The sequence below is a fragment of the Anolis carolinensis genome, chromosome 5, assembly GCF_035594765.1.
Source record: "Anolis carolinensis isolate JA03-04 chromosome 5, rAnoCar3.1.pri, whole genome shotgun sequence".
Lineage (NCBI taxonomy): Eukaryota > Metazoa > Chordata > Lepidosauria > Squamata > Dactyloidae > Anolis > Anolis carolinensis.
In genome coordinates, this window is record NC_085845.1 from 91510545 (window position 1) to 91519881 (window position 9337).

The 9337-nt window shown below is 44.6% G+C and overlaps 1 long non-coding RNA gene across 1 annotated transcript; it reads right to left on the minus strand.

The window, feature by feature from the left end:
- Window positions 1-1332: 1332 nt before the first annotated feature.
- LOC134299319 (uncharacterized) lies at window positions 1333-7947 on the minus strand. The gene is made up of 3 exons (XR_010006501.1): window positions 7847-7947; window positions 5725-5877; window positions 1333-4646 (listed from the first exon to the last, which is right to left on the minus strand). It is a non-coding gene; the product is annotated as an uncharacterized LOC134299319 (long non-coding RNA).
- Between the last annotated feature and the right edge of the window lie 1390 nt (window positions 7948-9337).

Here is a 9337-nt window from a genome sequence, read left to right on the forward strand (position 1 = left end):
TTAAAGCGCTGAGCTGCTGAACTTGCAGACCGAAAGGTCCCAGGTTCAAATCCCAGGAGCAGAATGAGCGCCCGCTGTTAACCCCAGCTCCTGCCAACCTAGCAGTTTGAAAACATGGAAATGAGAGTAGATCAATAGGTACCGCTCCGGCGGGAAGGTAACTGCACTCCATGCAGTCATGCCGGCCACATGACCTTGGAGGTGTCTACGGACAACGCCGGCTCTTCAGCTTAGAAATGGAGATGGGCATTAACCCCCCAAGTCGGTCATGACTGGACTTAACATCACGGGAAAACCTTTAAATAGGCTGAGCAGCAAATGGTGTTTTCTCAATCAAGTCTAATACATGCATCACAAGCCAAACCTTTAAGTGTGTCTTTTTTTCTCTCTTAATAAAACATTCAAGAAAAGCAAGGAAAGGGAGTTGTTTGACCATCTATCAGGAGTGCTTTGATTATGTATAGCTATTACATGGCTGAACAAGGGGTTTGGAATGGATGACCTCAGGAGTCTCTTCCAAATCTATGAATCCGTGATTCTGTTTTCCTGTCAGATGGAAGCTGGAACTGTTTCTAGGTAGAAGACACTGTGAAGCTTGCAAAGTGGCAGCCAAAGACTGGGGGGAATGAGGCACAGCTATAGAAACAACAGGAGCAGGGTCCCACAGAATCAGGGTGGCAAGGATGGGGAAACGATCAGTGGCTTAGGATCACAGAAATGGGAATGGGAAGGCACTTCAGGAAATGTTCCTTCAGGGTAGACTCCCAGAGAAGAAAGGTTCCTCAAGAAAAGAGGCTAAACGGCTCTCCTACAGGCAGGCAATTTCCCCATAGACCCAAGTATTCCATGGTTTTGAATGCTTTTTCCATGGGTCGATTCTGAATCTTCCAATGGTCTCCGAGGTCAAACGGGCTTCAGTTGGACCAGATTTTAATTCTTTTTCCAGCAGCTGCGTTACTAGGCCACTTCTTGTCATATATTTCTACAAAGCTGCATGGAGAGTCTAAGTGAGCAGCTGACCTTCCTCCCACAACTGGTACATCCATCCCATGGACCTGTTTTGACCGTGTCCCCTATGCACTCTCCCACCTTTCCTAATCTGGAACCCACAACTTAATGCTTAGGACACCCAGAACCTCCCCCCAAACACCATTTCCATGAAGATGGCCAGAAGACTCAGCCCAATCATGGCCTACCCAGTATGCAGAAGTAAGCATTAAAGGGAAGCAGGTTTGGGCTAATCCGTTTGCCTGTCTTTGGTGTATCCCAGTAAAGCCCAATTGAAAAAATTAGACCTGCTGTAAATCATCCTGTGGACACACAGATTGCGAATAACCACAACAATCATAATCTTTTATTTATTGCCCGCCTCTCTATTTGGTCCGAGGGAAGACACAACCTAGTTAAATACATCTATCAAACCACATAAGGAAACTTAGTTAAATGCAACCAGAAAAGCATATTTTAAAACATGCACATATTAAATTTATTTATTTGTTTGTTTATTATAGCATTTGTATCCCGCCCTTCTCATCCAAGAGGGGACACAGGGCGGCTTACAATAAAGCACATATATAAAAATAATACAATACATTGCAATTCAATTAAAATTAATTACATTACATTCATAAAAATATACTTATAAATATGCAGATTGGCGCATTCTGTTAAAATACAGAAACACAGAATATGATGTAAAAGCCATAATTAAAACAGACTGGGTAGGTTTTCCAAGTGATGGGCAACCAATGGAATCACTCCTAGATGTTCCTGTCACTAGTCTTGCTGCCTTCTTTTGAATTAATTGGAATTTCCAAACTAAACCTTCTGAACCAATTCAAAGGTATTGTAATATTATTTAAATTGAAAAGGGTTCAAACTCCCCATGATGTGAGACTAAAAATGTGGAAGCTTAAAGATATATTCCTTTTACCAACTTTTCTATGCGTTTTTACCATTTGGCAAATTTTGTCTCCAGGATTGATACTGGAATGCCCCGAAACGAGAACAAAAACATAGGTGAAAGGTGGCCTTGGACAACCGTTAGTTTGCCCAACAGATACAACTGTAGATTGGACCGTTCCATTCACTTTCGCGTGATATAACTAAACCTGTACTTGTAACTGATGGGCCCATTTGGTGGAAACATGGGACAAAACCCTCCCAGCATCTGTTCTCGGGCTCTGAAAGACAGGGGATGTGGCATCCCTTTAATGTTGTCCCACAAATAGGTGGATGTCCAAGAGGTCTTCTGGTCTTGATTTTGGAGGCCATGTATAATGTGTTGGACTCTTTTTTCTTCTAATTGCTCTTTAATTTGTTAACACTGGTTTCAAATTTGGTGGAGACACTGCCTAATGTATATGAATTAAGGGACCATCACTTCCCTGGAGGCTGGGGACCCTTTTTTACACCATTGTCATGAGAATGCAGTTCTGAACCAGACTCATACCGCCCATTCTGTAGCAGCAGTGGCAAAAGTCAGATTTGCCTTTTTTTGCTATCTTGTCTTTCTGTCACCTGTCTGAAGATGCCGTTAAAAAACCTCATCAAAGTAAGTGCTTGGGTGGGGTGGAAGGCGGCATGGGCATGAAGGGGTTGGGCTATATCTCCTTTAGGGGTCCCTTTCATTATTATTATTATTGGAGCTGGATGGCCATCTGTTGAGGTTTTTATTCTGGTTTTCCTGCATGAAGGCAGGAAGGGGATAGACTACATCTCCTTTAGGGGTCTCTTCCTGTATTACTGTTGTTGTTCTTGAGGCTGGATGGCCATGTGTTAGGAGGGCTTGGATGATGTCTCCTGCCTGACTGAAGGGGTTGGACTGAATGCCTATGGCTTGTTTGTTTGTACCAGATCACCAGGAGGGGAAGTCAGGGATGCTGCTCTTCCCCCCTTTTCCAGGTGATATTGGGTGGGAGGAACGGCCCAGATTTGGGGACGGGAAGAGCAATGGCCCTAAAACAGCCCCTCTCTCAAGACAACTCCTTTCTCCCTCTGACCTTGTTCTCCTTTCTTCTTTGCAGAACCTCAGGAAGACCTGCAGGAATTTTTTTCCTTGTTGTAGATCTATTAAAGTCCATCCATTAAAGTAAGCCCTTCCTCCTTCACTTTGGGTTGTTTTTTTTTCCTTCACTGGTGCTTTCCTGTTGTAACCCTTGATCCCCTTCAAAAGTTACACAGGGTTCTGTTGCTAACGTTTTGCTCTTTTCTCTTCTTCTCTAGTGCTCCAGTTGATACCACCCAGTCCACCTCCTCCACGATCACATGTGACAGTTGGGTAAGGAGGGAAAGGCAGGAGAATTGTACTTCTGTGAAGATGGGATCAGAATTTCAACAAAGTCTCATCTCTTTCTTTCACAGTGCTCATGGATGGAATCCTTGAAGCTCAGCCGGGATGGGAGGAGGCAGGGCCCCATTCAAGTAGAAAAGTGTGACACCTGGGTAAGGAGCCAAAGGCAGGTGTACTGCCTTTCTGCAAAGGGGAAGGGGAGGTCAGGACTTCAGAGGAAGTTTATCAATAGTCACTTTGCTCTTCTCTTTCTTTGACAGTGCACTCTGGCCAGGGGAGGAAACGACGCACTTTGGAGACAGCCGTCTCTCTCCATATCCTCTTCCTGAAACGGCTGTCTCCATTGTGCGTCCAGACTGGCAGATCTTCCTCCTCCTTCCCTGGTCAGGGTGCCCATGAATGAAGAACTCTCCTTGAATGAGGCCCTCCCTCCTCCCATCCCGGCTGATACCATCCAGAAATGCGGTAAGGGACTGCACATATTGGTGCCAATGATTGTGTTTTAATCTACTGCCCATGTTTTGCTTTTTTCTCTTCTTCTCTAGTGCTCCAGTTGAGACCCAGGAATCCACCTCCTCCACAATCACCACCTGGGACAGTTGGGTAAGGAGGGAAAGGCAGGAGAATTGTACTTCTGGGAAGAGATCAGAATTTCAGCAAAGTCTCATCTTTCTTTCACAGCGCTCATGGATGGCATCTTCACAGCTGAGCCGGGGTGGAAGGAGGCACCTGGGTATGACTCCTGGGTAAGGAGTGAAAAGCAGGTGTACTGCCTTTCTGCAAAGGGGAAGGGGAGGTCAGGTTTTCAGAGAAAGTTTATCAATAGTCATTTTGCTCTTCTCTTTCTTTGACAGTTCACCCTGGCCAGGGGAGGAAACGACGCACTTTGGAGACAGCCGTCTCAGGGATTGAGGTAACTTCTCACTTTTTGGGTGTGGGCTGGGCCTTTTTTGGGGCTGGGGGAGCCTATGAGTGTTATGTTCTTATATATTATTTTTTTTTGTTTCTCTTAGTGAACCATCTCTGGAGATAGAAGACTTAGAAGACATCTAATGTGAATTGGGATTGGGAAATGGGGGAGGGATGTGCCCAGTGGCGCAGCGGATTAAATCACTGAGCTGCTGAACTGACTGATCGAAAGGTTGGCGGTTCGAATCCAGCGAACAGGGTGAGCTCCTGTTGTTAGCCCCAGCTTCTACCAACCTAGCTGTTCAAAAACATGCAAATGTCCGCTATGGGGGAGGGGATTACACACACCCTCCCAAGATCGAATCTTCGGGTTGCATTCCTAGAGCCCTAGGATGCTGCTGCTCATCGTCTGGCTGCCAAACCGGAACTCCCCTTTTGATCTCGCCTGTAGAAGCAAAACATAAAAGAAAATTTAGTAAAGAAAATTGGCTAACATATCAACAATTATTTTAAAAAAAACAAGGAATTTGTAATCAAGACACAGACAGAAATTAAAGAAACATATAAACAAATATCGTGGTACCAGTACTACCAAGTACAATCAAGTTACAAAGACGACGCCAAAAAGGGCTTTAATTTGGACAAGGGGATATGGGAAATAATAATGCAAAAAGACACAAAATTAATAAAAAATACTTTGCCAACAATTACTAATGTGGGTAACTGAAAAAGAACAAATTAAGGAATGCATGATCAATTGGGCAAAAGATGTAGGCCATAATTTAAATTTGGACCATTGGGAAGAAATCTGGGGGGAAAAAATACATAGCAGCAACAGATATAAGAGAAAATTGGTTTAAGATGCAGTTCTGTTGGTATTATACCCCGGACAGATTAGCAAAATTCAACAAAAAGAACTCTTAAATTATGCTAGAAATGTGGAAAAAATAGGAACCTTCTTTCACCAATGGTGGACATGTGGGAAAAGCAAAGAATTTTGGAAGACAATTCACCAAATGACACAAAATATGATAGGAAACAATTTCAAATTAAAATCAGAAATGTACCTACTAGGATTCTCAAACTCAATATTATAGAAAAATGATGATAGAATATTATTTTACATTAGCACTGTGGCTAGACTGACCTTAGCAAGAGTTTGGAAAAGAAAAGAACCTCCTAATTCAAAAGACTGGCTAACCAAAATATTGGACATTATACAAATGGACATTTTGACACAAAAAATAAGAGAAGGGAAAAATAAGACTGATTAGACAAGCGTTATAAAATTCCTGAGAAAAAGAAAAATTGATCTTACGATAGGTCTTGTATATAGAAGTGAGCTAATGGAAAGGAGGCTAGAGAAAATGACAAAAGTTAAAGGAAAACGGGGGGGGGGGGGGGGGAGGAAGAGTCTCCGCAGCACAGATGGGAAGTCAAACAGCACTTCATTTTTTAATTTATTAATTTTTATTTTTTATTTTTTTTCTCCTCTTTGTTTCACTCCCTGTCTCTCTTCTCACCATTCTTTACTACTTGGGTTTTGTTCTCCCAAAGGAGCCCCGGAGGCGAAGTGCGTTAAAGCGCTGAGCTGCTGAACTTGCAGACTGAAAGGTGCCAGGTTCAAATCCCGGGAGCGGCTTGAGCGCCCGCTGTTAGCTCCAACTCCTGCCAACCTAGCAGTTTGAAAACATGCAAATGTGAGTAGATCAATAGGTACCGCTCTGGCGGGAAGGTAAAGGCGCTCCATGCAGTCATGCCAGCCACATGACCTTGGAGGTGTCTACAGACAACGCTGGCTCTTCGGCTTAGAAATGGAGATGAGCATCAACTCCCAGAGTCAGACAAGACTGGACTTAACGTCAAGGGAAAACCTTTACCTTTACTTTTTGTTCTCCCATTTTCACTGTATCTACACTTACAAGAAATAAAAAATATTATGCAAAAAACAAAACAAAACATGCAAATGTGAGTAGATCAATTATGTACCGCTCTGGCAGGAAGGTAACAGCGCTCCATGCAGTCATGCCGGCCACATGACCTACAGGTGTCTACGGTCAACACCGGCTCTTTGGCAGTGTATACATAAATATAATAATAATTACTCTCGCTCACTGGAAAAGCCAAGTTTCCTAAACTTTTCCTAAGGCTGACAGGGCGGGTGCTTGCCTAATCTCCTTGAGGAGCGGGTTCCAGAGCCAAGGGGCCACCACGGAGAAGACCCTCTCCCTCGTCCACACAAGCCATGCCTGTGATGGAAGCGGGAGCGAGATCGCATAGGTTCATACTGGGAAATGCGATCACACTGGCCTACAAGAGACAAGAGGTCTTTCTCCCACACTGGGCCTTCCACAGACATATTAACCTCCCTTGCTTACTTTTCCCATATACAGTAGAGTCTCACTTATCCAAGCCTCTGGATTATCCAAGCCATTTTTGTAGTCAATGTTTTCAATATATCATGATATTTTCATAGAATCATAGAATAGTAGAGTTGGAAGAGACCTCAGAGGCCATCCAGTCCAACCCCCGCCAAGAAGCAGGAAAATGACATTTAAAGTACCCCCGACAGATGGCCATCCAGCCTCTGCTTAAAAGCCTCCAAAGAAGGAGCCTCCACCACAGTCCAGGGGAGAGAGTTCCACTGCCGAACAGCTCTCACAGTGAGAAAGTTCTTCCTGATGTTCAGGTGGAATCTCCTTTCCTGTAGTTTGAAGCCGTTGTTCCGCGTCCTAGTCTGCAGGGCAGCAGAAAACAAGCTTGCTCCCTCCTCCCTATGACTTCCCCTCACATATTTGTACATGGCTATCATGTCTCCTCTCAGCCTTCTCTTTTGCAGGTTAAACATGCCCAGTTCTTTAAGCCACTCCTCATAGGGCTTGTTCTCCAAGGGATTAAGGAAAAGCCTATTAAACATCAAATTAGGTTATGATTTTACAAATTAAGCACCAAAACATGTTATACAACAAATTTGACAGAAAAAGTAGTTCAATGTGCACTAATGCTAAGTAGTGATTACTGTATTTACGAATTTAGCACCAAAATATCATGATGTATTGAAAAGATTAGACTACAAAAATGCGTCGGATAATCCAGGACGTTGGATAAGTGAGTGTTGGATAAGTGAGACTCTACTGTAATTTGATGTTTAATAGGCTTTTCCTTAATCTCTCATTATCCAACATTTTTGCTTATCCAATGTTCTGATGGCCCGTTTATGTTGGATAAGTGAGACTCTACTGTATTTATGAAAACCAATTTACAGAATGCAATCCTAGCTGCTTTGATGTGTACACTGGAATCAGTCTTTCAGCAGCACACCGAAATAAAAGCAGCCCCATTCTAGGCAACCAGTTAGGGTTAGGCTTCAGCCCCCAGGATCATGAAGAGAAATGGGGGATAAACGGCAGGCTTTTCCCCGTTTAAGTGGTTCGGTGACAGGATTTTCCCCGTTTGTTTAAGGGGCCTGCGAGGCGCGTGACTCCATCCCAAGGAAATATCCCTCAACTGAATTCTCCTCACGGGTTTGTCCAGAGGCTCAAGCGAGAAAGAGCCAGAGTGAAGAGTTCCCTCGGGGAGTAAGAAGCCGGTCACAAAGAGGGCGAGGCCCTAGGTAGAGGGGACTCCCCACAGGCCCCACCTCACCTGAGCGCCACAGACACCAAGGCAGACCTTCCCCTTCGCGCCGCTTTCTTCAACCGTTTGACGCTCCCGCCCAAAGATCCCGCCCTTCTTTGCAGGGTCTCGCGAGATTTGAGAGCGAGGACGCGTGAAAGTGGGCGGGAGGGATGCTTGAACCGCGGAGAGGCGGGAAGAGGGAGAGACTGGGAAAGGAGGAGGGCCGTGGGGTGCTTCTCGGGTGGCTCTCCCCAGAGACGAGAGGCGCCTCTTTCCCTCCTCTCTTTCCCCTCAGCCTTTGAAAACCAGTATAAATAAATAGCCCTGGGCGAGTCGCACTCTCTCAGCCTCAGAGGAAGGCAATGGCAACCCCTCTCCATAAACAAACCTCGCCCGAAAGTGATCACCGCACAATAGCAATGATGTCTTGTCCAAGGCATGGCTGGAGCCACTGGGTTGCCCTGTGTGGCCATGTTGCTGAAGCATTCTCTCCTGACCTTTTGCCTACATTGAAATCCACAAGCATGTGGACAATTCAACAGAAAGGAGGAATCCAAGAAAATGAACACAATATGGCTACCAGTATTTTTTTTTAAAAAAAAAAAACTCTAAAATCAGTATGGTAAATAAAGAGCAACACTCAGAAAACGAGAATTCCAGACAGGAAACAATCAGGGCCAGCTAACATTTCCCAACAAAGGCTCCCCCCAGGCAAGAAGCAGCCGGATAGGCAAACTGATGAAGAAGCACAACCTCCAAACCATCTACAGATCCACCAAGAAAATTCAAACAAATGCTACATTCAGCAAAGGAAAATAAGAGTGATCCTCTCACCAGTGCAGGAGTCTACCGTATAACGTGCAGCTGTGGACAAGTAAACATAGGGACCACCAAATGCAGCATTGCCCAAACACAAGTCAACGAACATGAAAGGCACTGCAGACTAACTCAGCCAGAGAAATCAGCCATAGCAGAGCACTTGATGAACCAACCTGGACACAGGATATTATTTGAGAACACAGAAATGCTCGACCACTCCAACAACTATCATGACAGACTACACAGAGAAGCCATTGAAATCCACAAGCATGTGGACAACTTCAACACAAAGGAGGAAACCATGAAAATGAACAAAATCTGGCTACCAGTATTAAAAAAAACCTCCAAAATCAGAACAGTAAATAAGGAGCAGCACTCTGAAAACAGAAGAATTCCAGACAGGAATCAATCAGGGGCAGCTAACGACTCTGAACAAAGGATTCCCCCAGGCCAGGATGCGAGGCTGGGAAGGCCATTTAATGCTAATCAAGGTGATTAACTACAACATTCACACTGGCCTCCAACAGACAAGAGTTCTTCCTCCCACCCGGGAACTTCTACAGATATATAAACCTTTCTTGCTTAGTTTCTCCATACCTCACAACCTCTGAGGATGCCTGCCATAGATGTGGGCGAAACGTCAGGAGAGAATACTTCTGGAACATGGCCATACAGCCCGGAAAACAGACAACAACCCCA